Source organism: Felis catus, chromosome B3 (assembly GCF_018350175.1).
Source record: "Felis catus isolate Fca126 chromosome B3, F.catus_Fca126_mat1.0, whole genome shotgun sequence".
Taxonomy (NCBI): domain Eukaryota; kingdom Metazoa; phylum Chordata; class Mammalia; order Carnivora; family Felidae; genus Felis; species Felis catus.
The window spans coordinates 117213301-117240735 of NC_058373.1; the positions used below are offsets into that span (position 1 = coordinate 117213301).

Genomic DNA, 27435 nt, shown 5'->3' on the forward strand with positions numbered 1-27435 from the left:
CAGATTGAGGACTACTCAACAGTAGTTAATTTACATGGGAGCCACATTTAGACTTACTGGGTTCAGATCCTGACTCTGTCACTCACTAGATGTATGACTTTAGGCAAATTTCACAATGTCAGCCTGGCTCAGTTTCTTCATCTGTAAGATGGGGATGATGACAGTGGCACCTACTATCCAATGCACTGTCCAATGCAACATGCACGGACTAGTGGATGGCACAAAACAAACATTGTTGCTATTTTGTTTATTTATTTAAAAAAATTTTTGTTTAATGTTTATTTTTGAGAGAAAGCAGGGGCGCCAGCGGGGGAGGGGGAGGGAGAGGGAGACATAGAATCTGAAGCAGGCTCCAGGCCCCTGGCTTTCATCACAGAGCCCATGCGTGCAGAGCTCAAATCCATGAGCTGTGAGATCACGCACGGCCTGAGCCGAAAACGGGATGCTTAACCGACCGAGCCACCCAGGCACCCCTCATTGTTGCTATTTTAAATATACTATTGATAAAAATTATTACTATAACTAGATATTTTCTGTCTCAGAAGCCCATGTGAGGTTAAGAATTTAAATCTTGTTTTGGGTAGTACCAACCTAACTTTGGTATTTGATCAGTTTTGCTTAATTTTTTTGGTTTGTTCCATAGTTTTACTTAAAAGTTCGTCCTAATAACCCTCTAAGTTTAGGCAGTATCTGCTGGAATCATTTAAGGTGTTTGTTTCCAGAAGACTGCAAAAATTAAATCAAGGTATTTGCAGAGAAAAGATTGACAGCTTGCGGGTAGCCTAGAGAAAGAGCCCCAGTTCCTAACAAAGAGAGGAAAGCATAACAGGGAGCTTTTCCTTAAGCTGGAAATTAGTGCCTTCAAAATAATGTATCATATGCCACTGTTGATGACAATACCCAGAATCTTAGAGAAAAGCTTCATTAACATAAATATCTGATTTTTTCCGAAGCTGTACCAGTGTAGAGCCTGTTTTTCTAAGGATCTATGCATTCTATACTTTTTCTTGTTTTCCTGTGTCACCCATCCTCTACAAGGTGGTTTAAATGTTTTGTGTTCTTGGTTTTACATTTTTACTCTCCCTTGAGTGAACAGTAAGACGGTCACCAGCAGATAGTGCATTTGTAAGTCACGTTATTTTCCCATTAAATTACTTGATAATTTCAGAGAAACTGTATTCCTATTTTTGATTCATTTTCAACTGACAATGCCCCTTTTTTAGGTCCTGTATTTAGCATCTCTTCTTACTGATGTGGAAACAAACTTTTAAATGAACTACCTTTATTTGTTTGTTTGTTTGTTTGTTTATTTAAAGTAGGCTTCACCCTCAAGTGTGGAGCCTAATGTAGGGCTTGAACTCACCACACTGAGATCAAGATCTAAGCTGAGATCAGAAGTTGGATGTTTAATGGACTGAGCCACTCAGGCACCCCAATGAACTACCTTTTTAAAGAAATATTTTAATAAAAGATCTTTTGTAATGTGAATAATGTTTTGTTCATGGTTTTCTGGAGAAATCTGCCATGTTCCTTTAAGCCTTTACTTTTTTTTTTTTTTAAGTTTATTTATTTTGAGAGAGACAGAGATGGCACCAGTTGGGGAGGGGCAGAGAGAAAGGGAGAGACACAGAATCCCAAGCAGGCTCTGCATTGTCAGCATGGGGCCGGATGCGGGGCTCGAACTCAGGAAACTGTGAGATCATGGCCCAAGCCGAAATCAAGAGTCAGATGCTTAACCAACTGAGCCACCTAGGCACCTCTCCGGCTCTACTTCTGTACTGGATATGGTTTCATTTATTTTTTGGGTAAAGGCATGTGCAAATATAATATCTGATTATTTATCTCAGTTCGACCTCTCCAATTAGATATCATTATCAAGAAAATCAACTCTTTTTCACACAGAATTTAAAAGTAGACCAGGACTTGTGACATCATATTAATCAGAGCACTTATGAAATATTATTTAATTTCTTTGCTCTCCTTGTAAAGCATCATTTTCATTAACTCATTAATTCATGTATTTATTCATTATTTGTGTACCCAACAAAATAATATGATACAGCCTTGCCCTTAAGGATTTTATAGTCTAGGAAAACAAATATGTACACATACACACACCATGTCTGAGGATATGAACAGACATAAGATGAAGGTGGAACCCAAACAGCTCTTGTACATTTTGGTTTTCATATAATCTAGCCCATCATTTCTCTCCCAGAAAGTAGAATGGATTGCTTTTTATTATAAACATAATGCATGTTCACTGTTAGAGAGATAAAGGTATCTAACCAGAAGAGAAATTAACCTGTGATCCCCCCACCTATTAGCAGTAAGTATTGTTAACATTTTATTCTTTACTCTTACAAATTTCTTGCAGACGTTTTCTCTGTGTATTCATAGGCTGCCACAATTGTTTCAATCCCACACCAGTTCATTTAGGTCATCAGACAGCAGTGCAGGTGTTTCCTCCCAAAACGGGCTCAAGTTAATTTTGGTATATTCCTTGGTGCATTCCTCCAAGTCTTCTTCAAATGCTAAGACTTTCTCCTTTTTGAAGGAAAACACGCTCCCAAACTCTTACCCAGACCTTCTCTCCAAGAGGTCCTGGCCAGAACATGTATGAATTTCCTTCTGTCTTCAAAGCATTTGCATTTTGCTCCTTCATTTTATAATTCCCTTCCTAGAGGAGAATAGGCCAGTGCCCGGCGAGCTGGGGTGACGGTTTGCTGTGCAATGGCCACGGGCACCTTAGTATGGCTGTGTTCCTATTCTGCTCCCCACAGGGTGAAAGGGATGAAATACTCTGTAACCATACCTTTCTTCTGTTCTTGTTTTGTCATTCTTACTCTAGCCTTATTGCTGAGCTTATTAATGTTATTCTTCCATTTATTAATCCAAGTTCATTCTCCTCTTCGGTATAGTTTTAGTACGAATTTCTCTGCGGATCCGTACTGACCATTCAACAACAATGGCAGTGGGTCAAGTTACACTTGATGCTTTGGTCTGTTTACTTCTTCTCTCTTTATGGATATCTTATTTCTTTCTATATCCTTGTAACTACATCAAAATAGTTTTTAATAGTTACATAGCATTCCATTGTATGGCCATCCTGCACTTAAATAATCAACTGTGTAAAGTTGATTTTCAATTTTTCAATAGTCTGGTTAACACTACAATGAATATCCTTTTACTTGGGACTGGTTTGTAGGTGGAGGATTGCTGGATTAAAAGATGTCTATATGTAACAGATGTGTGCATATACAATATATGAATATATATATTCATATATGTGTGTATATATGAATATATGTGTGTATGTATATGAATATATATGTGTACACACACATGTATGTATCTCCGAATTATCCGACAGAACATTGTACCAACTTACATTCATGCAAACAAGGCATTACAATTTCCCAGAGCCTTTCCAACCCTGGTTATTCACAATCCTTTCAAAAAACTTTGTAATTAAGATTAATGAAAATATATTGATTTATGATTATTTACTGGTAAAATTGAGTATCTTTCCATATCATTCTTGTGTATGAATTTCCTCTTCATATTTTTGCTTACTTTTCCATTGAATTAGTTTTCTTATTGGTTTGTAATGGCTCTGTATATAGAAAGAACCTTAATCTTTGCCCATTTTGCATAGTACAAATATTCTCTCTAGTTTCCTGTTAGTTGCTTAGCCTCAGTCTAGTGATTTTCTTTCTTCTGAAATGTTAAGTTGTATGTAATCATATCTTTTAGTTTTTTCTTTATTGTTTCTGGCTTTGACTACATGCAAAAAAAGCCCCTTCCCACCCCAAAGTTGTAAAACTACTGGGTGGTGATTTTGAAGTTCCACTTTCACTTTAAAATTTTTCTTTTAATGTTTTTATTTATTTTTGAGAGAGAGACAGAGAGAGACAGAGACAGAGTGTGAGTGGGGGGAGAGGCAGAGAGAGAGGGAGACACAGAATCCAAAGCAGGCTCCAGGTTCTGAGCTGTCAGCACAGAGCCAGATGTGGGGGGTGGGGGGGGGGGTGGCTCAAACTCATGAACCACAAGATCATTACCTGAGCCGAAGTCAGAAACTTAACCAACTGAGCCACCCAGGCACCCCTTGAAATTCCACTTTTAATGTTTACTAAGTGCTCCTGAATAATGGTCTGCTTTGAAGCCCTTGAATTCTTGCTTTATCTGCTTGTCTGTTTCTGACTATTGTGGGTACAGCAGGATACATATTTATATCTATGTAAAAAGCCATGTAGCCATATGTAAGCAAACACACCTGTTACTCTTAAAAATTTTTTCCAGTCTATTCTTGAGTGCTTATTCTTTTAAGTGAGTATTAAACATTTTGTCATGTTCCAAGAAAGATTCCACTGGTGCTTGTTGTATTAAATTTAAGCTAATTGACAAGAGAATCTGCATCTTTGTAGTATCGTCTTCCAATCTAGCTAGGACGTAGGCATTATCGGTCTTTATCCCCCTAAGCTCTTTCCAGTTTTCAACAATGGTATCAACATTCTCAAATTGCTGTGCACTGAGATTCCTCTCCCCTGGCACCAGTGTCCAGGGTGCCCAGTGACCTTCCCTTCCTTCCCTTTCTGGATCCACACCTCCAACTTCATCTGCCCAGCGTGGTTGTAGCTTATGTCTTTGACTTTATTTCTTCCACCTTCTACTCATTATTTTAAATTGTATTTTCTCTGTTCTCCTTGTATGCTTTTACTGTTTTTACCAGTGGTTGTAAATCTCCTTTACCCCTAGTAATTTGGTAATTCAATGTATCTGTTTAGGGCAATGCTCCACTTCCTGTTTTCAATAGCAGTATATCAAACTGTATCTTTCCCCTGATATACCAAAATTGAAGACCTTCCTAGACGCCCTCCCTCCCCTCCCTCCCTCAACTCAAGTGTTTATTATCATGCTCCTAATCCACACACTCTTCTGCTATTGAAGTTGAGCATTTAGGAGGCTCCTGTGTCCTTAATTTGTCCTTATTTCTTCCTTAAAAATTCTGCGGCTAGTTGAATTAATTTAGAATATTAGTTTTAAGATAACTGTTAACATTTGGGGCATGTGCCTGGCTCAGTTGGTGGAGCATGTGACTCTTGATCTCAGGGTCATGAGTTTGAGCCCCACGCTGGGTATGGAGCTTACTTAAGAAAAAAAAAAAAGATGCCATTAACTTTGTAATTTTTTTTACAGCATGCTTCTGTTGTTTAAAGAATCGAAGCCTTTTAAACACATCATTAGTCACATTTACATTCTCTAGTTGATTTGACTACATTATCATATATTTAACCTATTTTTGCACTCATAATCTAACTCTTGAGATCTTTTAATTTTTTTATTGGGATGGTTTCTTAGAGCCCACTGTTGGTATCCTTTTTTGAGTTTATTTCTAAAAGTATCTTTTTCCCTCAGCTGTGTGGTCTTGGAGTGCCCTTCTTCTCCTCCACAGGTGTGAAAACACTGCTTCATTGTCCACCATCCAGTGTTGCAGATGAGAAGTTTGATGTTAGATGAATTAGTTTTCCTTTTTAAGTTATTTGTTCTGACTTCAGGAAGATCGCAGGATTTTCCCCTTTATCTTTGAAGAAATTTCTCCAAAATATGTCCAGGTGTTGTCGCCGCCTTCTCCCCCTCCTCCTCCTCCTCCTCCTTCTTCCTCTTCTTCTTCTTCTTCTTCTTCTTCTTCTTCTTCTTCTTCTTCTTCTTCTTCTTCTATCAAGCCTTACTAGGATGTCTAAGCATTTTGCTTTCGTTTTTGTTTTTTATTCTGAAAATGCAAGTCTGTCTTTGACTCAGTAAAGCTTTTCAATCTGAAAACTGAAGTTTTATTTTTTTTTTTTATTTAAAAAATTTTTTTTTTACATTTATTTATTTTTGAGACAGAGAGAGACAAAGCATGAACGGGGGAGGGGCAGAGAGAGAGGGAGACACAGAATAGGAAACAGGCTCCAGGCTCCGAGCCATCAGCCCAGAGCCCCATGCGGGGCTCGAACTCACGGACCGCGAGATCGTGACCTGGGCTGAAGTCGGACGCTCAACCGACTGAGCCACCCAGGCGCCCCTGAAAACTGAAGTTTTAACATCAGGAAAGCTTTCTTCTACTTTAAAAAATTACTGCCACACCTGATTTTCTCCTTTTATTTGTCTACATGGTTTTTCCAAAATAAAACAAACAAAAAAAACCCCACTCGTAACAGTATAGAAAATACTGTGGTAGGTTCTCATTTAGCCCAGGCAAGAGTTAACTGTTAACCTTTTGTCATATTTGTTTCAAATATTTTTTGAAAGTATAGCATATATTAAAATATCTAGAAGCCTAGAGTTTGAGCCATTCAATCATTTCTTCATTGTACTTAGACTGTTATTTGTGAATTAGAGAAGATGAGATAGAAGGAATGCCAGTAACAGCAGAAAGAAGTCTCAGGGGGCATAAAATGCATATTTTACACTTTCAATGAAATGAATCCTTGGTCTCAATATTGTTTTATAAATACTTATAATACACAACACAGTAGGAGTGTTGTATCAGGATGCTTAGGCTACAGGTTACAGACAACCCCATCTCCAGTTGGGATAAAAAGAAATAAAACTGGGGGCACCTGGGTGGCTCAGTCGGTTAAGCGTCCGACTTTGGCTCAGGTCATGATCTCTCAGTCTGTGAGTTCAAGCCCCACGTCAGGCTCTGTACTGACAGCTCAGAATCTGGAGCCTGCTTTGGATCCTATGCCTCCCTCTCTCTCTGCCCTACCTCTGCTTGTGCTCTGTCTCTCTTTGTCTTTCAAAATTGAATAAATACTAAAAAAAAAAAAAAAAGAATTAAAAGAAAAAAAAGAAACAAAACCGTTCCTCTCCAATAACAAGGGCTACTTAGCTTTTTTTTTTTTTAATTCCTGTGTAGTTAACATGCAGTGTTATATTCGTTTCAGAGATACAATATAGTGATTAGGCTACTTTATCTATTACTCAGTGCTCTGCACAATAAGTGTACTCAGGGGCTATTCAGCTTTACCTCGGACCAGGCCCTCATGTGGTCACATTGTGGGTAAAACAATTCATAGGTGTGAATACACCTGGATCCTCAGCTCCGGATGTAACAATGTCCTCAAAAATGAGAAATGCCATTTGCCTTTTGTATTTCTTATTTCTGAGTGAGGAAATCTACCTAGGGATTGAGGTAGTCTGGAAGACAGAGGGGAGGTCTTTATACTAGTGAACAGAGATGTTCACCAGTACCTTTACCTCCAAGCATCAGGGTTGAGAATTGGTGAAAATTCTCATTGCCAAAAAGAGCCAGAGCCATGTGATGAAATCCCACATTGCGTGGACCCTTGCATTTCCCCCCCTCCTCAGAACTGTGGTTTTGGAATTAGTAATAGACTAGAACTTCTGGATTCAGCGGTTAAGGGTCTTCTACAAGTCCTAGCTCAACTGCTTTGAGAAATTTTTTCAGCATTGGGTCTTTCATCTGCAAAAATTAAAAAGTTGAATTATGAAATCACACAGGTCCTGTAATTCCCCTTGCCTCAGATAGAAAGTAGATAGTTTTCTGAGTTCAAGAGATTACATGATTATGATGGTAGCTACACTGAACATTTGCTTGTGCCTTTATTATTTTTAACAGTCCAGGGGAAGTCTATCAGCTGAAATCTCTCAAGCCTGCATATATCTTGTCAAAGCTCATTTATTGATTTTTCAGTTGAACATATATAAAAACAGAGACCAAAGTTAATTTGTATGGCATTGTGGCTGCTTGACTCCCTGAAGCCTGAGTTGTTGGGAAATAATAAACTAAGTAGTAAAATATTTAAGTATTTGACCAGGTGGACAGCCTTTCTGGAAGGATCATATGTTTGTGCACTTGATATTTAACCTCACATGCCCTGGCCATACCCCTAATTTGTTTCCAGGGGAAATCTGATACATAAGGAGCCCCCCACCTTGGGTAGGATTATGTTCGCTATCAGCATGGATGTATGCTGGTTACCTATAATGTACTTGATTTGGAGTAACTTTCTTGCTTCCGGAACATGGTGGAGACTCTAGATTTGTAGAATGACTTAGGGTGATTCCCATCGGAACAGTAGGGCATGAGGAGAGGGGCTCGAGAACGCAAAAGAGAAAGGAGTTCACGCTTATGGAGTGCCTTCTGCACAATAGCCACTGAGAAATTTTATTTTAACCCCATCAGGTGATTATCATTACCTTAATTTGTGTGTGAGGAAATTGTGGCCCAGAGAGATGGAGTACCTGGCCCAGTGTCTCCAGTATTATTTGGTAAAGCAGCGATTCTAACCCAGGGCTGTCTGGCTGCGTCTAGAAGCGCTGCGTACCACGCCTGCATATGAGACCAGATTCCTGTCCAGGGGCTCTCCTGGTCCACCAATGTTTCAGCAAAGAGATTATTTCCAAGAGTGCAGACAGTGGGGCTATGCTTTAATAGGAAGAGAACAAGCAACAGAAGGGTTAAAATGATCCTCGTGAGAAGGAACTTTCTTGACTCAACGCATGTTATCTTTGCTTCATGGCACAAGAAGTGAGAGAAGTTTGTCTTCCTTGGGCTCTCTTATATTTCCTTTTGTCCTTCCTTTCTTGCATCTAATGCTGAGACTGATGTTTATTTCTGTCCTTTTGTCTTAGAGACGTACTAAAGTCATTTTTTTTTTTTAATCTTGGAAATAAAATACAGTGAATGATTACTGTCTTAGAGAAGACTCAGGTTAAGCTGTGTGCACACCCAGAAAAGTATCAGGGCTGACCGGTTCCTGCCTCCTGCTCTCTACTGCTAAGATACTGTGGAGGTCAAAGCAGTTTTCCTAAAATGTCCCAGGCTTCAGAGACATTTGCCGCAGGACACCTGTGCCCTCCCTTGTCCTAAAGGCATCAGAGTTTTTCTCCCCTAGTGTTTGGCTTATTTAAAAAAAAAAAAAAATTTTTTTTTAATGTTTACTTATTTTTGAGACAGAGAGAGACAGAGCATGAACGGGGGAGGGGCAGAGAGAGAGGGAGACACAGAATCGGAAGCAGGCTCCAGGCTCCGAGCCATCAGCCCAGAGCCCGACGCGGGGCTCGAACTCCCGGATCGCGAGATCGTGACCTGAGCTGAAGTCAGACGCTTAACCGACTGCGCCACCCAGGCGCCCCTGGCTTTCTTATTTTTAATTGATGACAACCTGGTTGTTGGGATTCTTCCCTTTGCATTCATGCCTTGAGCCCTGACCTCCAAGGGAAGCTGTACAGATATTTTTCTTCAGGCTGGATATTTTTCTACTTAGTAACTGTGACAGTGTTCCCAGAAATACTTTTCTTGCTATTAAGGGCTCTCCCTTTCTTATGTGCTCCTACAACTTCTGTCTTCACCCTCCTACACTTTATAAGTATTAGCATATTTAATTTTTCCCCCTCAAAAAAATCTATACCTGAAGGCTGACCAGAAGATTTATGGGGCTTGTTTCAAGGCGTGCTCTGACATATCTGAAGTTGACCCATTCCTCTGCAATTAAAGAGCAGAATAAAATCTCTTCAACTGTTCGGGTGCCTGGGTAGCTCAGCTGGTTAAGCATCTGACTCTTGGTTTCAGGTCATGATCTCATGGTTCTTGAGTTCAAGCCCCACATCAGGCTCCATGCTGACAGCACACGTGTATACCTGCGTGCTCTCTCTCTCTCTCTCTCTCTCTGAAAATAAATAAATAAACTTTAAAAAGCAATATCTAAAAAAAATCTTGTGAACTGCTTCTTAAAAGCATGGAATAATAAATGTAAGTTTTCTAACTGGAAGTTAAAACCAGAAGTTTTCTTTTTGATTCAATCAGCTAAATCAGTGAACTAAATAATGCCTGAATATTTGTAGCTAATGAGCAAGGCTCTCCTGAACACTTAATTGTCCTGACCAGGAAATACCTAAACCCCATTTCCCCTGAGGCATTTACTATCATGTGTTCTTAGGACCATACTTCTAAAATAGTGAATTAGGGAGACTTGGAATATTTTATTGTGAGTATTTTGCCTTCTTCATCAGGTAAGATGAAATGAATTTATTTACTTATTTATTTAGCGTTATTTTTTTAAAGTTTATTTTGAGAGAAAGAGTACAAGCAGGAGAAGGGCAGAGAGAGGGAGAGAGAGAATCCCAAGCAGGCTCTGCGCTGTCAGCACAGAGCCCAGTGAGGGATTCCATCTCGCAAATTGTGAGATCATGACCTGAACTAAAATCAAGAGCCAGATGCCCAACTGACTGAGCCACCCAGATGCCCCGAGATGAAATGCATTAAAAAAAAAAAAAAGTGGAACTCAATGGAATATTATGAAGATGTGAAACTTGAGTAGAGATACACTCAACACAGATAAATTTTAGTGATGACTGAGTGAAAAAGAAAGTTCCAGAAGAATACAATGTGTATGCCTTTTCCATAGAACTCAGAAATATGAAAACTTCTACAACACCCCTCCCACACTTTTTTAAGAAGGAAAGGAATGCACAAATCAGAATAGTGGTTACAGCAGGTATGGGGTGAGCATATGAGTAACTATTGGTTTGTTCTCATTTTTTGGGTTAAGTCATAGGCTCATGGTTCTTCATTATATTATTAAAACTAAATGTTTTGAAGGCCCCATGTGGACCAAGGAGGATCATTTCTCGTGATTATGAATAACTTGTTCTGATCATGCAAGATCTTTTCAAGCAAGTCACCTGGATGAGCTCATCCCTTCCAGATTTGGGATTTAACAAAAAAAATTTTTTTAACATTTTTATTTATTTTTGAGAGACAGAGCACAAGCGGGGCAGGGGCAGAGAGAGAGGGAGACACAGAATCCAAAGCAGGCTCCAGGCTCCGAGCTGTCAGCACAGAGCCCGACGTGGGGCTCGAACCCACAAACTGTGAGATCCTGACCTGAGCTGAAGTCAGATGCTCAACTGACTGAGCCACCCAGGCGCCCAGATTTGGGATTTTTAAAGTTTCTGCTATTCCCTATTTGTATCTGTGACTATAATCTTAAGGGAACAGTTAAAGAAAAAATTATTCAGTCACTTGTTAAAGATGATAAGGAGGGCTTTATTCAAGGAGGGGCTACTACAGCAGAATTTTGCAATAGGGGAGAGATACCGGGCCCAGCTCTGATTATGGCAAGGCCAAGTGGTGATTTATAGCCAAGGAGCAGGGTGAGTGGGCAGAAAATGAGGAAGGGCAAACAAACATCAGGGGCAAGGAGGATTCTTGGGGAAGGCAGATTGGGGCAAACTCGAAGGTGGGAGATAAAGAATTTGGTCAGATATCAAGGGTGATTAGATACAGAGGTGGGAGATTTTTCACTAAATGGTCTCAGAGTATTCTTGCTAAAACCGGAATAAGCAGGCCGAGGACAGAATCCAAGAGCAATGCCTCTTCCAAAAGAGGACTCAGAGGAGTCTAAGGCTTGATAAGGAGATAGTCTTTGTCAGAGCCAACTGACTTCTAGCTACTAATGAAAGAAATGAAGGTCAGAGAAATCTTGGAACCGCCATGGGCCAGGTGGGAGTGGGCGAGCCACAAGATAAAGGCTGGGGAGCGAGTGAGAATTAGTGCTTTGGGCTCAGCAAAGAAAAGACCAGAAGACCAGAATCTTATTGGACCATCTCTTTCTGTGCACTGAAGATGGAACTTTGTTTTTAAAAATAAAGGCTGTTGCCCCTTGCCTCTGTGTCGCCAGCTGCCTTTGGTGGCAGAGTTTTGATTCCGTGGCGTCCTTTGCTCATCAGTGATCTTTGGGACACGTTGTGCTCATAAGAAATAAACATGGGTGCCATTCACTTGAATCAGCAATGAAACTGCCAGGGGCGCCTGGGTGGCGCAGTCGGTTAAGCGTCCGACTTCAGCCAGGTCACGATCTCGCGGTCCGTGAGTTCGAGCCCCGCGTCGGGCTCTGGGCTGACGGCTCGGAGCCTGGAGCCTGTTTCCGATTCTGTGTATCCCTCTCTCTCTGCCCCTCCCCCGTTCATGCTCTGTCTCTCTCTGTCCCAAAAATAAATAAAAACGTTGGAAAAAAAATTAAAAAAAAAAAAAAAAGAATGAAACTGTCAGCTGCAACGCATTCCCATTTCCCATGAGCACATAAATGTATTTCGGAGTGACCAGCTCCTCGGCTATGCAGGCTTTTTCCTTCGCCTGTTTCAGGTCCTGGCAGATGTCAGCTCAGCGTTTACCACGTATCACGACGTTTCCATTAAGGCTTCCGCTCTCCTTGGTGAAACAGAAGAGGGATTTCATTTGAAATGATTCATTAAAATAGTTTCACTTACAGTTACTGACATTGTCACCATTATCTTTTGTCTGGACAACGGTGAGGTCTCTCTGCTCCCGTCTCCCCCCTCCCCCAAACCCTCACCTCTCTGCCTTCCTAGCCCATTTCTGTCCTCAGCCAGAGTGATCAGTTGAAGGCTTAAATGAGACCAGATCATTCTCTCGCTCAAAAAACTCTCCAGTGGTTGCCCACTGGCCTTAGAATAACGTCTGCATTTTTATCGCGTGCTCCCGGGCTCACTGCAGTCTGGCCCCTGCCTGTGGTCCCCACCTCGCGCCGCTTCGCCCCTCGTTCTGTGTTCTCAGTACCCGGGCCTTCTTTCTGTTCTGCAATGGCCCTGAGCTCCTTCTCTCCTCAAGGCCTTTGCACATGCTGTTCCCTCTGCTAAAATGTTCCTGCTCTGGATCTTTGCCCAGCTGTTGTGTTTCCATCATCCCGCAGTGGGTCTTCCCTAGCCCCTGGCCTAAAGCGGCCCCAGCCCCACCTCGAGGGATACTATCTCATTGTACCTTTGTGTTCTCTTCACTGCATTTACTACTCGCTGATATTATTCTTGATATTATCCTGGTCCCGTGTGCCCCAGTGAGAATTAATTTCCACGAGGAGAACTGGAATGTTAATAGGATTGCCATTGGGTTCCCAGTGCCTCGGACAGTGCCTGGCACATAGAAACTGTCCGGGAAACGAAAGCAGGACTGAAGATAGAAACTTACCTACTGCTCTGTGGGTCTACCGCATGCGTAACCAGATCAGACCGCGTCTAGTGAACATGGGAGAAGCCCTCTGATTTTTCTGGAATAACATAACAAGGGATAGGACACAAGCGCACACGGCCGGAACAACACTAAATAATCTTGTGACCCGCTGATATACATTTACGTTTTGCTGAAAGAATTAGGCCAACGTCAGATGATCTGAGTTTATATTCCTACACGTTATACATTAGTTTCCTGGTGATCGAAACCGGGTTAATTAGTCTACGCTAGGTGTTTCCTGTTAGGGATTTGAAGATTATCTGCTCTATCCAATTTGTTTTTTCTTAGCTGAGGAATCACTGTCGAATTTAAAAAGCAACTTGCCTGGCCCTGTTTCCTGATCTTTTGATGGAAATGTTTTAGTGGGGAAAAAAATGTTTACTAGAAGCAGGTAATGAAATCATTTCATGTATTTTTTTTTTTATGCGAATGCTTTTTGCATTCCTTGGAGGGATAACTCCGTGGCATAAAGCAGGGAGGAAGATTCTCATGTCATTTCCCAGCCTCCTTCCCTGGCCACATCTGGAGCTTCTTCTTCTTCTTTTTTTTTTTTTTTTTAAAGCAACTCACAGATCAGTGCGGGTGGGAGCTCCTTGGGTTTGCATGGGACAGTCCTTCCTTCTCCCTTCGCCAACTGCGATCCCCACAGCAGGGCTCTAATTCCCCAGGGAAGGAGGCTGCCGGGCAGGGAGAGCAGAAGCGGCCTTATAGCTCACTGATACTTTTAGTAGGGAATGTTGTAAAATGTTAGGTAAATGCAACACATCCAGTTTTACTAATAGTATAAATTCTTTAAGGAATTTAATGTCTTGTTCTTCAATTCTTTTTTTAAAGTTTATTTATTTATTTTGAGACAGCGAATATTACGTGTGCACATGCACACATACGCAGGGGAGGGGCAGAGAGAAGGAGACAGAGAGAATCCCAAGCAGACTCCGTGCTAAGCTGACTTGGGGCTTGAGCTCACAAACCGTGAGATCATGACCCGAGCTGAAATCAAGGGATGGACCCAAAACTGACTGAGCCACCCAGGCACCCCAGGGAACTCAATTTCTACACCGTAACTCTGGGGTTCTCATTAAACCAGAGCTTACAGAGATTTGAGAATAAGGTTCTGGTTGTTGACCTAGAGTCTGATAATCTGAATATGAATTCTAAGTGGAGAAGAGAGGGAGAGAAAGTTTATGTATTGGGCTCTGACATCAGTGTGTGTGTACATCTCGGTCCACCCTCAATTCTGTGTAAGGAAGAACTCCCGTGTTCCATAGGACAGTTGTGCAAACAGAGCCTCCATGGTTTGGTGCAACTTGTTCGTAAGTGACCGTGCTGGGCCAGCACCTGGATTTACAGGCAAGGTGCATCCTTTGTCTATTACAGCATACGCTCCCCGGCTCCGTCACTTGGAATTGTACTCTTCACGTATTGACTTCCTCAGGCGTGGAAGGGAGATGACAATGAGGCATTTCCTCTCTCCCAGGGTGATTTAAAGGTCCGATGCTATGGGAGACAGCTTTGTGAAAACTACGCGAGCTCTACAAACATAAGAATTAACAGAGTAAGCAGTTAAGTTTTCCTAGCAATTGGAGCCAGAACCCAGACTCCACCACAGTCCCTTTCCCCCCTGCCACTCTTTCCCTTTGTTCTTCTAATCCCTCTCCTTTAATTCATCTCTTCCCTTCACAGTGACAGTCCTTCCTTCTGTAAGGGTGAAGTTCTGCCCAAGAGGAGGACTGAGCTTTGACCCTAGAACATACCCTCTTTCTCTGATAGGGCTTTGCCTTCTCCCCTCTGTGTAGACACCAGTTATTTCACAAGCATGTTTGTTGTCTTTGCCCCAGTTAGGAAAAATGCATCCCTTCTCTGAGGGGATGAGCACACCACAGGCTGATGTTCTTGTTCAGTCAACAACTTGTGCAACTATATTTGGCCAATGAATACTGCTTTGGCAGGGTCATTGGTGTCTCCCTACTGGAAAAATCTAATAGATATTTCTCACACTTCACCTAAGTTCTTTTTGACATTTGACATGTTTAAGAATTCCTTTGAGAACAACCTCCTTTCCTTAGTGAAGCTGACACCGGTATCTGGAGTCTCCCCCTAAAGACCTGGTGGTTTCTCTTCACGAGCTTTTCTTCCTCTAGTTGCTTCTAGCTTCTTTCTTGAGCCCTCCTTTTCCAACATACCACCACCACAACAAAAATTCTTTAAAAGCCTTCAGTAGTGGGTAGAAATAAGACCCAAACTCCTTTGGATTTATGGTGCCTTCATATTTCTCTTGCTGGTGAAGTTAAATGATCTTTATAGGCAGCTATCCTGTAAATGATGAAGTCCATGTGTGGACCAGCGAACACCGTAGGTCTTCCTGGAGAAGGTTAATGGGAAGGTAGGGAAGTTTCCACAAAGTTCCCTTTTTGGAGACTTCCAGGCTGGTGTACTTGGTGGGAGGGAGCATTAGCCAGACCCGGGTTGGCCTCGCTGATGTCCATGCCCTTGACATCTACAAAGAATTGACTCGTGCCTCCAGTGCCACACTCCTCGAGAGTCCTCCTCCCTGTCCAGTATTTCTCATTTCCGGGGGCCCTACCTCCTCTTGGTCATCTGGGCCCAGGAGTCCTGCCTCAGTGATTTCCACCCAGCAGAACCCTCCCAAGTGAGCATTTGTGAGTGTGGCGGGCTTCACTAAAGACGAGGGAGAGGGGGTAACATAAGCATTTAAAATGCAGGGGGGCAGGAGTGTCAATACCAGTGTGAACAGGCTCTCCAGCCACTCTGGCACCAGAAGGGGACTTTCCACTGGCCGCTTCCCCAGAGTCCTGCTCTGCCCTCCCTGCCTCTCAGACTCCTGGCCTTCTCTCCCTTGCTTGCTCTCACTCAAAGCCCACGGGCCTTTCCCTGTTGTGTCAGCCTTACCCTGGCCAGCACCCTCCCCTGTGAGCAGAGGAGCCTGGTCACTGCTGAGGTCCTGTTTTCCCTTGGTCACATGAGGGGGGTATTCAGTGCTCTTAGCTCTTGAAGGGGCACAGTGGACCGAGGGGGCCTTGACCAAATCACTTCAAGTCCCCGGAGCCTGCTTAACTCATCCTTAAGTAAGGAGGCCACAGGAGCTAAGCTCCGAGCTTCTCTGTGGATCTCCATTTCTATGAGTGTCGTCTCATCTGAGGTTGGCTATTGAGAATGAAGTTCCTTGCAATTCCTTGGAATCCACGTGGTGTACCTGTATCTGCCATGGAAACTTATTTACTCTTTTCCTTTAAAAAAAGATAGAAATAGTCTGGCTTCACTTAACTATGCAAATGGCCTAAACAAGCAGGACAGAAACACTGCCAGGAGAGAGGTTGAGGTAGAAAGTGGCCAAGCCAGGTAGTACGCTGTTTGCCCTAGGCCCCTGTTCTCAGATGGACTCGTTTCTTGGGGACAAGACCATGTTTCTCTGCTATTCAGCTCTTACAAAAGGCAAGCTTGAGCCATCTGATATTTAAGGGAAATAACAGCAGTCTAAGAAATGTATTAACTTACTCTTCTCTAAACTCTCTTCTGCTAAGTTGAATCATCAAAAATCATAACACTTGGACTAGAGGAAGGCCTTTCCTAAGCAGTACAGCTTATGCTTTTGTTGAAGGATTGCTATAGGAAAGGTCCACTTCATAAATATTTTTGCGGTGTTTCCTTTGTAAAACATAAACTTACTTTGAAACGGTTTTCGATTCACCGAAGAACAGTGAAGGTAGTTCAGAGAGGTCTCATCATACTGTGTATCCAGTTTTTTAGATATGATTTTATTATTGTTTATTTTATTTTATTATTTCAGATTTTGTTTTCCAGCTATTATTAATATCTTATATTAGAATAATACATTTGTTATGGTTAATGGACCCATATTGACATATTATCAACTGAAGTCTATACTTTTTTTCATCGTCCTTAGTTTTTACCTAACGTCTTGTTCTACCCTAGGACCCCACCCAGATTACCATGTTACACTTAGCTATCATGTCTCCAAGTCTCATTAGGGTCCTCTTGTCTATGGCTTATCTCAGACTTCTCTTGTTTTTCCTTATGAAATACTCCAGGCATTCAAAAAAGGTGTGCATGTGTGTGTGCATGTGCACACATGTATGCACGCCTATGGGTGCGGGGGTTGGGGGGTGGAGAATAGATATATAACCACCATTCAGCCTCAGACAGGATTGAAGCCCCATGTGCATCCTTCTCGATCCCATACTCCTTCCCTCTCGAAACACAGACCAGTACCTTAGATTTGGTGTTTCTGTCCCATGCCTACTTTGAAACAACTATATATAGTGTTGTGTTCCATATTTTACTTTCCTTATTTATTATTTTTTAACATTTATTCATTTTTGAGAGACAGAGCATGAGTGGGGAAGGGGAAGAGGGAGAAGGAGACACAGAATCTGAAGCAGGCTCCAGGCTCCGAGCTGTCAGCACAGAGCCCGACGCGGGGCTCGAACCCACGAACTGTGAGATCATGACCTGAGCTGAAGTCGGACACTCAACCGACTGAGCCACCCAGGTGCCCCGTGTGTTCCATATTTTAAAGGGATACGAATGTTACTCTGTAAGCCTCATTTTGTAGTTTGCTTTTTTTCAAGTAACATACTAAAAAAATCTACATTGCTCCAATTTATTTATTTTAATTTCTTTTTTTTAAATTTTTTTTAAACGTTTATTTATTTTTGAGACAGAGAGAGACAGAGCATGAACAGGGGAGGGGCAGAGAGAGAGGGAACACAGAATCTGAAACAGGCTCTAGGCTCTGAGCTATCAGCACAGAGCCCGACGCGGGGCGGGGCTCGAACTCACGGACCGTGAGATCATGACCTGAGCTGAAGTCGGATGCTTAACCGACCAAGCCACCCAGGCGCCCCTTATTTTAATTTCTAAATCAGATTTGTTGTATGAATCCTCTCTCTTTTTGGTGGACCTTTGGGTTTTATTCTCTTGGTCACCGCCACGGTTATTGTAAACAGTGCTGAGCAGACAGGCTTTACGTAGCACTTTATGCGTAAGTATTTTGTATGACTGTTGTACCTTGCAGTTATGGAGAGGGGAGTTCTAGGTTTCACATTTTGTCTTTGACCAAAGAGCTTGTTCACTTATTCAATAAATATTGATTAGAAATCTAAAATGAGTCAGACACTGAGCCAGGTTCTGGAAGAAAACAGAAATAATTCCTCCCTCCTCATGGTGTTTACAGTCGACTTGGGATGACAGACATTAACGAAGTAATTAAAGATACGTATGTACTATACAGATGCATTCTAAAAATGTGGAACAATAAATTGTGTTGTATCCCATGAAAAAAGATGAACGTTATTGAGAGATGATGAGCCTTCATATTTCCTGTATCGTAAATTACCAAAAGAATTTCCTGCCAGGACAAAGCTGCTCTCCTATTGAATATATGTGCTTCCTTTTATCTAATAATGGAAGCAATGTAAAGCAAGAGTTTCCTTTTGCTGCAGCTACCAGGAATCTCCCATCTAAATGTAGTGCCCAGCTGTAGTACCTGGCTCATCCCAGTGACTTGTACTATATTTATATTTTGACTTTATGAATGAAAGGTTTTCTGGGGCAGTCGGTTATGTGTCTGACTCTTGGTTTTGGCTCAGGTCATGATCTCGTGGTTTGTGAGCTCGAGCCCCATGTCGGGCAGCAGTGTGGAGCCTGCTTGGGACTTCTTCCTCCCTCTCTTTCTGTACCCCCATCCCTGGCTCTCTTCTCTCTCTTTCTCAAAATAAATAAATAAATAAATAAATAAATAAATAAATAAATAAACGAATAAACATTAAGGGAAGGTTTTCTTCTAATTTCATATGCCATCTCTTGCACACCAAATCATTTTAGAAGTAGCTAAGGCATAAATCTTGGAGGCAAGACAACATATTGATAAGCTGTTGGTCACCCCGAGTTTAGCTTTTCAGAGATGAGCGGCCTTCCTTTTCTTGGGGTTTGTGTGTTGGTTTAGGGGTCTTGCTGTACTAATTTGATTTCATTATTTGAATTCACTATGAATTCTTCAGATTAATTTATTATCCATCAAGAGGCAATTTATTCCCTAAATACTTCACTTAGATGATGATTCTTTTTAATCACCACCAACACACACACATACACGCACACACACACACACACACACACAGCTCCTTAGCAATTCCACTTCGCTCTACTGCTATCTTTAGGAACATTTGTCTTGCCTTAACTACTCTCCTTTTAAAGACATCTAGTTTCCTGTGACACTGTTTACTTTCATTATGCCTTAATTATGGGATTCTGATAACCATGGAGGAGTAGAGAGACAATAAATAGGGTTTTGTGGGTGATTAAATGCTAAAGCAAAGCTGAGATGTTTGATAACCACAACAGTTGTTTCTGCAAGTATATTCCAAAGGCAGGAATATTATTGCTATTACACAACAATCAAGCAAAAAAAAAAAGGAAAGAAAGAAAGAAACAGAAAGAAAAATGCCTCCCACAAATCACTGTGCTCACTGCACTGTGCTTTTGAAAATCTAATGCTCTTTTATCTGATGTTTTTTCGATTGTCAGTCTGAGTAGTTGGCTCTTCATGGCAGACTACTATATAAAGGACGAGTTCTCAGTGCTGCAGTGTCAATTATCTAAATGAGTGGCTGAGGTGGGCAAAATGTACCTCATCAACCATGTGGACCATAGTATAGTCTGAAGAGAAATTATATTTGAGCAGGTAGCATTGAACTCAATTGTAGTTGTTTGGTTTTAATGAATAATTTAGCACTATCACACAGAAATGCATTTGGCAGTAGGTGATAAAAGCTGAATCAATGGTGGTTTTAATAATTGGGGTATTTTTCTCACACAACAAATCTAGCCAGAGGCAGTTTTTAGGCTTTGTTCAGCTGTTTGGCAATTCTGTCAGAAATCGTGATTATTTTGTGTTTTCCGCTCTGCTCTTCCTCATGTGTTAGTATTCATCCTTATGCTTATTGCCTCATGGTGGCAAAATGGCTGCTGCTGGGACTGCAGACATCACGTGCACATTCTAGAAGGGAGACGTGAAGTGGTGTGCTAGCCACAGCTCTCTCCTTTTATCAGGACAGCAAAAGTTTCATCGGAACTCCCCAGCAGTCTTGCTCTTAATTCTAAATGGCTGTGATAGTGTCCAGTTTCAAGGATACCTCTGTAAGTTGGGTATTTAGCTGACACATAAGGTTTCAAACAAAGTGGAGGGCACTAACAAGGATCACAAGGGAATGGATGCTGATGGGGCAACGAATTGGCAATCATCAGTCTATCATATATGGCACACGAGAGTTTTGCTACTAAGCATCAGATATAAAAATGAATGCGCTTACCCTGAACGTGGAAAACTATTACATTTTTAATGTCATGCCAGTTTCATAGTTAAACTGGAAAGATAGGAAATTCTGGTACACTGCCCATATCAACGTATATGATTGCTGACCTTACTACGTAAAGGATTTTGGTGGAGACTAGCTAATCTTGCTTTGTCTCTGAAGATTTTGCTTTTGTTTTTCTAGCCTAAAAAGTGAACCTTGAAGATAATTAAGAAAAATGCATCGACACATGACATGAGGCATGTTAAGTCTGTGTCTATTCCCAGAAAATGCATATTTTTATGCCTTGGTTGTCTTCAGGCGATCACTAGGGAAAGGGAGTGCGATAATTAATAACTACGCTCAAATTTAAAAAAGCAATTGGGCCACATAGTTCAGTCTCATTTACCATGTTGTCACAGGTAGAAAACACTTAATTTCTGGTTTTCCTTTTTCTTCTGTTGACTTCTGTCTTCTGGTTCTACCTTGCTGTGCAATAAGCCACCGTTCTGGGGGTTGGCTGCACTCAGCTAGCTTGTCCTGCTGGGGGGGGGGGGTCTCATACTCTTGCTCTCAAATGGCAACTGGGGCTGGAGTCATCTGAACACTTGCGGAGATGGAAACATCCAAGATGGCTCATCACATGCCTAGCCGTTGATCTCAGCTTGGATTCTGACGTGTGGCCTCCCCATGTGGCGTGCACTTCTCCTAGGCTGGTGGCTGGGTTCTGAAGCTGAACATCCCGAGATACCAACACAGATACTGCAAGGCTTTTTTGATTTAGGCTGAGAAGTCCTGTAGCATCCACCTTCCACTGGCTATGCAGGACAGCCCAGACAAAGCGGGGCAGGAGGCATGGTCCCCGGGGGACCATCTGTGGAACAAATTGCCACAATCTCCTTCCTTTACTCCCCGTGGAGATTCAGGGGCCATCAGAAGCCAGTCAGGAAGAGAAGAAAAGGGTGAAAATGCTGCTCCACATAACAGGCAATGGACCCAGGATGCTAAAAGTTACTCCCCTAGTACTCCTAGAGTACCCTTTTCATGGTGTTTTGAAACATGACAATGGTGGTTGTAAGTTGAAATCTTTAGCTTTGTAACTTTATAACTTTTAACTTTCCCCTTCTGAGCAAAATAGGTCAATATTAACTTAAAAAACTCCTTTTAACGCTAATAGTTGTAAAAACAAAATGCAAAACGTACGACAACCCTAAGCTCAAACCCAAACCAACCCTGAGCTGTGTTGTGCGATTTCTATTCTTTATATGTGAGCATCTCCTCTTGTATTAGAGGCCAAGCAGAGAATCATCTATCCCCAAATAAATGAGGTCAGAGTTGATTTTATTGACAGCCTCACCCCCGTGCCCAGACTGCAGAGACCCAGTTAAATGCATCTGCATGTACCAAAGGCACTGCAAGTCATTCTCTTTACGTTGGCCTTTGGTGGTTTTTCATCTTTGCTGCCTTTTCCTGTGAATGAACGGCAACACTAGGGCAAGTTTTCAGAATCTTTAAGGATCTTCGGAGATTCCTGTCTTGCTGAGACACAGGAAGGCCGTAATTAGCAGACAGACCAAGAATGAAGAGGTGGAAAAGAGGGTGGGTATCTTTGCTGCTATAAACTACTGGCTTTCACCATTCTACGCCTTGGCCTGTGTTGCTGCTGCTACCTGGAACACCCCTCCTCCCCGTTGTCTGCCTGGCCGACGCCTACTCACCCCCAGATGCGGCCCAGCTGGTGGCTTGCGCGTGACGGCACCTCAACTCCCTGGACACGGTGCTCCGCAGGCCTGCCATCTTGTCTCCTTAGAGTCAGCTCCGTCACGGGACTGTGGCTTCTTATGGTCAGGGGCCACCTCTTGGCCTACCCCGCCAACCAAGCCACAGAGAGTGTTCAGAGGCTCAGAAAATGTTTGAAAGCAGAATTTATTAGTCAACGCTACCAACATACAGCTCATTTTCATGGTAATATGTTAGGGGTGGCTTTTATGTTTCCCTGACCAAAACAGAAAACCCACTAAAAACAACTGGACCATACAGACTTTCCAACATTAAGGGTGGGAGAAATGTTACAATAACCTGAGACAGCCGTGCTGCCACTCATTTTGCCTCTGTTACCCGGAGTGTACCTCTCTGTCTTCTCCACAGCCTCCCCCATCCTCCTGGTCTGGTTCAGGACCCCTGTCCCACAGCCCCGTGGTGCCTCCAGTGGGCGCCACACAATTGGACAGCCATGTACAATGTAATGCTTGCTGGCCCTTCGCTTACATGTCTCTGGCCTCTTCAGTGAAAGGTAAGTTCTCACTCTTACTTTTTCTGTGTCCCCCGAAGATGGGTAAGTAGTGTGTATGCGGCAGGCCCTCACTGGAGCTGCCAGTGACTGTCTAGAGCCGACGCAGCGCGTGGGTATTTGCTGAGCACTAACGCTCTTCGCACCCCCGTGTAGTGGGAATGCAGCGGGAACTGGTTCTCGGAAGGGACGGGGCTGGGGACCCTGGTTTAGGGACATGGTTTTTTTCTCCAAGCTTAAAGAGGACAGATTGTCAGAGTTTTGACTGACACAAAACAAGGCTTTTCGAGACCATCGAAATAGTTGCCAACATTTAATGGTCTGGAAACTACATAAGAATATAGAGTTCTTGTTTCTCTTGAAAATTTGGAAGATTTGGTTAAATGGGACCTCGATTCCCAATCAGCGGTAAGTGCTTCTAAGTGGTGACTGCTCCGTTCAGACAGAAGAGGAGCTTCCTTTCTCTCATCCTGCGCTCTCTCTCCTTTCATTTGCTTTACCTTCTTGCTTCTTAGATAAACCATTCTAGAAAATGCCTATTATATGTGCTGTTGTACTGCTGAATGCATACGAGCAGTTGCTGTATGGACTTCTTTCTTATCGTACACATTTGAAAAGATCTAGGACCTCTGCGCGTCCCTTAGAATTGCATGGTTTTTCATCAGTTGGCTTCTTTTACAACAATCATTATCACTCCCCTTTTATCGAGCACTTACTATATACTAGTTACTGTTGCGAGCGTATATTAACTTGCCAAGCTCACAACAGCTCTCTGTGAGATTGGAGCTTTTATTGTCCTCATTTTACAGATCAACCTCTATCCTCATTTCTCAGATGAGAAGCTGAGAGCTTAAGTACCAGGTTCACCCGGCGGGGAGGTGGGCTAACCAGCCTTTGAACTGAGGCACAGGCAAAGGGAGTTACATACCTTTAAGGTTGATTTCCAGGACAGTGATATGATCTTCTTTAAATGGCTGCTTTGTGTTCAGTTACATGTGCTCTCAGATACAGACACCTAGTTTTGTTCCTGTTGCTTGTTCACAGTGCTAGTTCATGACGAAAGTGGAAGAACATACAGATGAGTCTGCTGAGGTCAAATCTGTCTTGTTGTTAAACAACAGTCTGCTCTGAAGAAAGTTACACCATAGGGTCGGGGGAAGTCCTGATATTTAAAGTATTCAATCTAATTGACCCTCAGAAGCCACTACCTTTTCTTTTTTTTTTTTTTTTTTTTTTTGCATGAATTTAAAAGAGGAATTGGTGGTGAAATACTTGTAGAGTGGTGGATTGAGTTATATCTTTAGTCTTGATTGTGTCTTTTTTTTTTTTAAGTTTATTTATTTTGAGAGAGTGAGAGTGCATGCATGGAACAGACAAAAAGAGAGGGGGGTGGAGAGAGAGAGAGAGACAGAGAGACAAGAGACAGAGAGAGACAGAGAGAGACAGAGAGAGAGAGAGAGAGAGAGAGAGAGAGAGAGAGAATTCCAAGCAGGCTCCATGCTGTTAGCACAGAGCCAGATGCAGGGGTCAATCTCATGAACCATGAGATCATGACCTGAGCTGAGATCAAGAGTCAGATGCTTAACTGACTGAGCTACCCAGATGCCCTTTGATTGTGTCTTTGAATCTTGTCTCTGAAGCCACCTACTTGTAGGACAGAGTCCCCAGATGCTAGTGATTCTAGTTCTTGATTGTTCTTCCCTTTCCTCTTGTCCAGTTTCTCCTACTTCCTTTGCTCCCTTTCTTTCTCTTCTCCTCCTTTCCCCTCTTCTTTTCTCTTTTCCCTCCCTTTTGCGTCTCTGCCCAGATCTTTGAGCGCTAATGCTACAAGAGAGAATATAGTCGTTTCTTCTCTCAGGAGACTGAGTTGTTTAGTGGAGGCAGGTAGACATGTTTAAAAAAAATCACTTTTTATTTATTTTTTATGTTTTTAATTTATTTTTTAATGTTTATTTATTTTTGAGAGAGACAGAGACAGAATGTGAGTGGGTTAGGGGCAGAGAGAGAAGGAGACACAGAAGCAGAAGCAGGCTCCAGGCTCTGAGCTGTCAGCACAGAGCCCAACGTGGGGCTTGAACTCAGAAGCTGTGAAATCATGACCTGAGCCGAACTCAGACCCTCAACCAACTGAGCCACCCAGACGCCCCAAAAATCACTTTTTAAAAACTTGACATTGTAGTGCACAACATCATTTTTCATCAACAATATGCTCAAAAACACAAGCAGAACAAATGATTCCTAATGCTGGCAGAACTGTAATCAAATGGGTCCTCTTGTACATTATTAGTCTTAGAAAATATTTTAGCATTAGGGAGGTATACGATTTTCATATGATCCAATGTACAAATCAAACTATTGTGAACTTCAAAGACGTTTGCACTTAAAACACATTAGTGCATTGGGTTGTAGGCGTATTTTAGCAACCCATCCCTGAGAAAGTTCCCTGAAGAGAAAAGGAGACCCCGAGGAACACCTAAGGGACAACTTTTTCAGGGGGTCCCGGACCAAGGCAAGAAGTTCAGGGTGTCTGTGGACAATCAGTGTTCATAAAGGACAGATTGTCCACAGGTGGTGCTGTAGACAGCCGGGCAACAAGAGTGGGAGGAATGAGGGAGGAGGTGTGTAACTGAGAGTAGACAGAATGAGCTGCTTGGAAAATGGCTGAGATGCAAATAGCTTCTTACGCACAAGAAACATCTATATTCTTGTCAAACATGATCAGATAATACATGTCTAAAGCCATCACAGTGCCCCTTTCTCTTGAGCTAGCAATGCGATTCCTGGGAATCTAATTTTAGGAAATATTTCAAAATATGGAAAAATCCATATGCATGGAAATTATTCATTTTAGTTCTACTTATAATAGCCAGAAATGGGGATGCTCTGCATGTCCCGCGGGAGAGCTATACTTAAGTAAATTAAAAGCATTTCCTTGGTGGAAAGTTACACAGCAATTAAATGATGATCTTGGGAGACGGTGAAGTAATTTGAAAAATGCTCAAATGATTGAAAAGTATAGTAACAATTGTACCCTTGAAACTACATGCATATGTGAACCAAAACCACATAAAAAGGCAAAAGGGAGAAAAAGACGGACAGGAAATACAGCTGAATGTTTGTAATGCGTTGGATGTGAGATTATGGATGTAAAGTGATTATTATCATACCAAGCCCGATTGTATGATGAATTTGAAATCTCCTTAACCACAAAAATGACATAAATACAAACACCGAACAGGAACACTGTGGTAAGTGCATGATAGATGCGGACGCAGAAGCCTCAGCATGTTGTGTGAGCAGAGTTAATGGACGTTTTATCTGGGAGATAATGTTATAGTTGAGTCAGTGAGGTGTGTAGCTTGAATCAAGGGCCCAGGAGATGAATACAAAAGGGCTGCAGACATGGCCAAAGGACAGACACCGGTGGCCTACCGAATTGGGAGCGTGAGCTTTGCCGTGGTATTTGTGTCCCGTATCTGAATCCCATCCTGTCACGGCTGGTTTGCCAAGGGAGCTACTGCTTTTTTCCTTTCTTTGGAGGCCCTTTCTTCCATTTCATTAAGGTTTAGTAGGTCTGGGGTTGCTCTCCATGGGAGCTGTTGATGCCCTAGTGAAAGGTGAGCCAGATGCATTAAGACTGCTCTGCCCATTGGTCTTGTGAGGACCCCTCACTTTTCCCTTTGGCTCCGGCTAGGATTCACTGTCTTTGGACTCATTAGTTTTTTATGGAAGCGGTGGTAGGGATCATCATTGTAGTAGTCACGGATACCTTTGTTGAGCGCTTACAGTGTCAGATGTTCTGGTAAGTACTTTCAAACTTGAGGAGGAGACATTACTCTTCCCATTTTATAGATGAATGCATGGAGGCTTAGATACATGAAGTAATTTATTCAAGCTTATACAACTTGAGTATACAGAAATACCGTTAACTTTTAAAAACTTGTTTATTATTTACAAAATAACTTCATTGGCTGAAAGTTGGCAATCTCATGTCAGTCCCCCAATCGCTGTATTTTCCCCCTGGAAGTTTCCTTGTTCACGAAGTCACAAATCTAGGAAACCCTGAACTAAAACCTCAGGGCCCCTGGTTTGACAGTGGAACAGGACATTTAAAATTGGAACTATTCTAGAAAATCTAGACTACAAGATCGCCGTAAGTTTCAGAAGAAGAGCCAAAGATTTGGCTTGCTGCTCCGAGTTGCACACTGTGTACAAAATATCTTCAGAATTTGATAGCTTCATTAGTTAAGACTTAGGAAAGAGCCCTTTCTTAGCGCTTGTACGATCTTCCTTGCGTGTCTGTGAGTGAGGCCCATTCACAACTGCATGACAGTGGTCCCAGTGCTACCCTTTCCTACTAGAAATCATCTTTAAGCACATCTCCAAACTGTAATATGAGCATATGTGAGTGTCAAATGTGGCATGCTCTGTATTTAAGTAGAACTTTGGAAGAAAAGCCAAAAAACCTTAACACTCTGAAATTATTCAAAAAGAATTTTTAAAGTTTATTTATTTTGAGAGAGACAGAGAGAGCAAGAGTGGGAGGGGCAAAGAGAGAGGGAAAGAGAGAATCCCACGCAGGCTCCGCACTGTCAGCACAGAGTCCAATGCGGGGCTGGAACCCATGAACCATGAGATCATGATCTGAACCGACATCAAGAGTCTGACGCTTAACCAACTGAGCCACCCAGGTGCCCCTGAAATGATTTTTAAACGAATAGTTTTCCTGTCTTATCGATGCGACTATATCCCTTTTGTGCAATTTTAGT

The 27435-nt window shown here is 42.2% G+C and overlaps 1 protein-coding gene and 1 long non-coding RNA gene across 17 annotated transcripts in view; one reads left to right on the forward strand and one right to left on the reverse strand.

Moving 5' to 3' along the window:
• Positions 1-27435, forward strand: part of RGS6 (regulator of G protein signaling 6) — a 606431-nt gene that overhangs the window by 166418 nt on the left and 412578 nt on the right. The window contains exon 2 of one of the 16 annotated variants that reach the window (XM_045060160.1): positions 22525-22669. The exons of the other annotated variants lie outside the window; for them this stretch is intronic. The gene's annotated coding sequence lies outside the window, so the exon portion shown is untranslated. The remainder of the gene's footprint in view (positions 1-22524; positions 22670-27435) is intronic. 16 annotated transcript variants of the gene reach the window in all.
• LOC123386133 lies at positions 13983-26369 on the reverse strand. Its single transcript, XR_006599767.1, has 4 exons — positions 26099-26369; positions 23595-23712; positions 22095-22240; positions 13983-14574 (listed from the first exon to the last, which is right to left on the reverse strand). It is a non-coding gene; the product is annotated as an uncharacterized LOC123386133 (long non-coding RNA).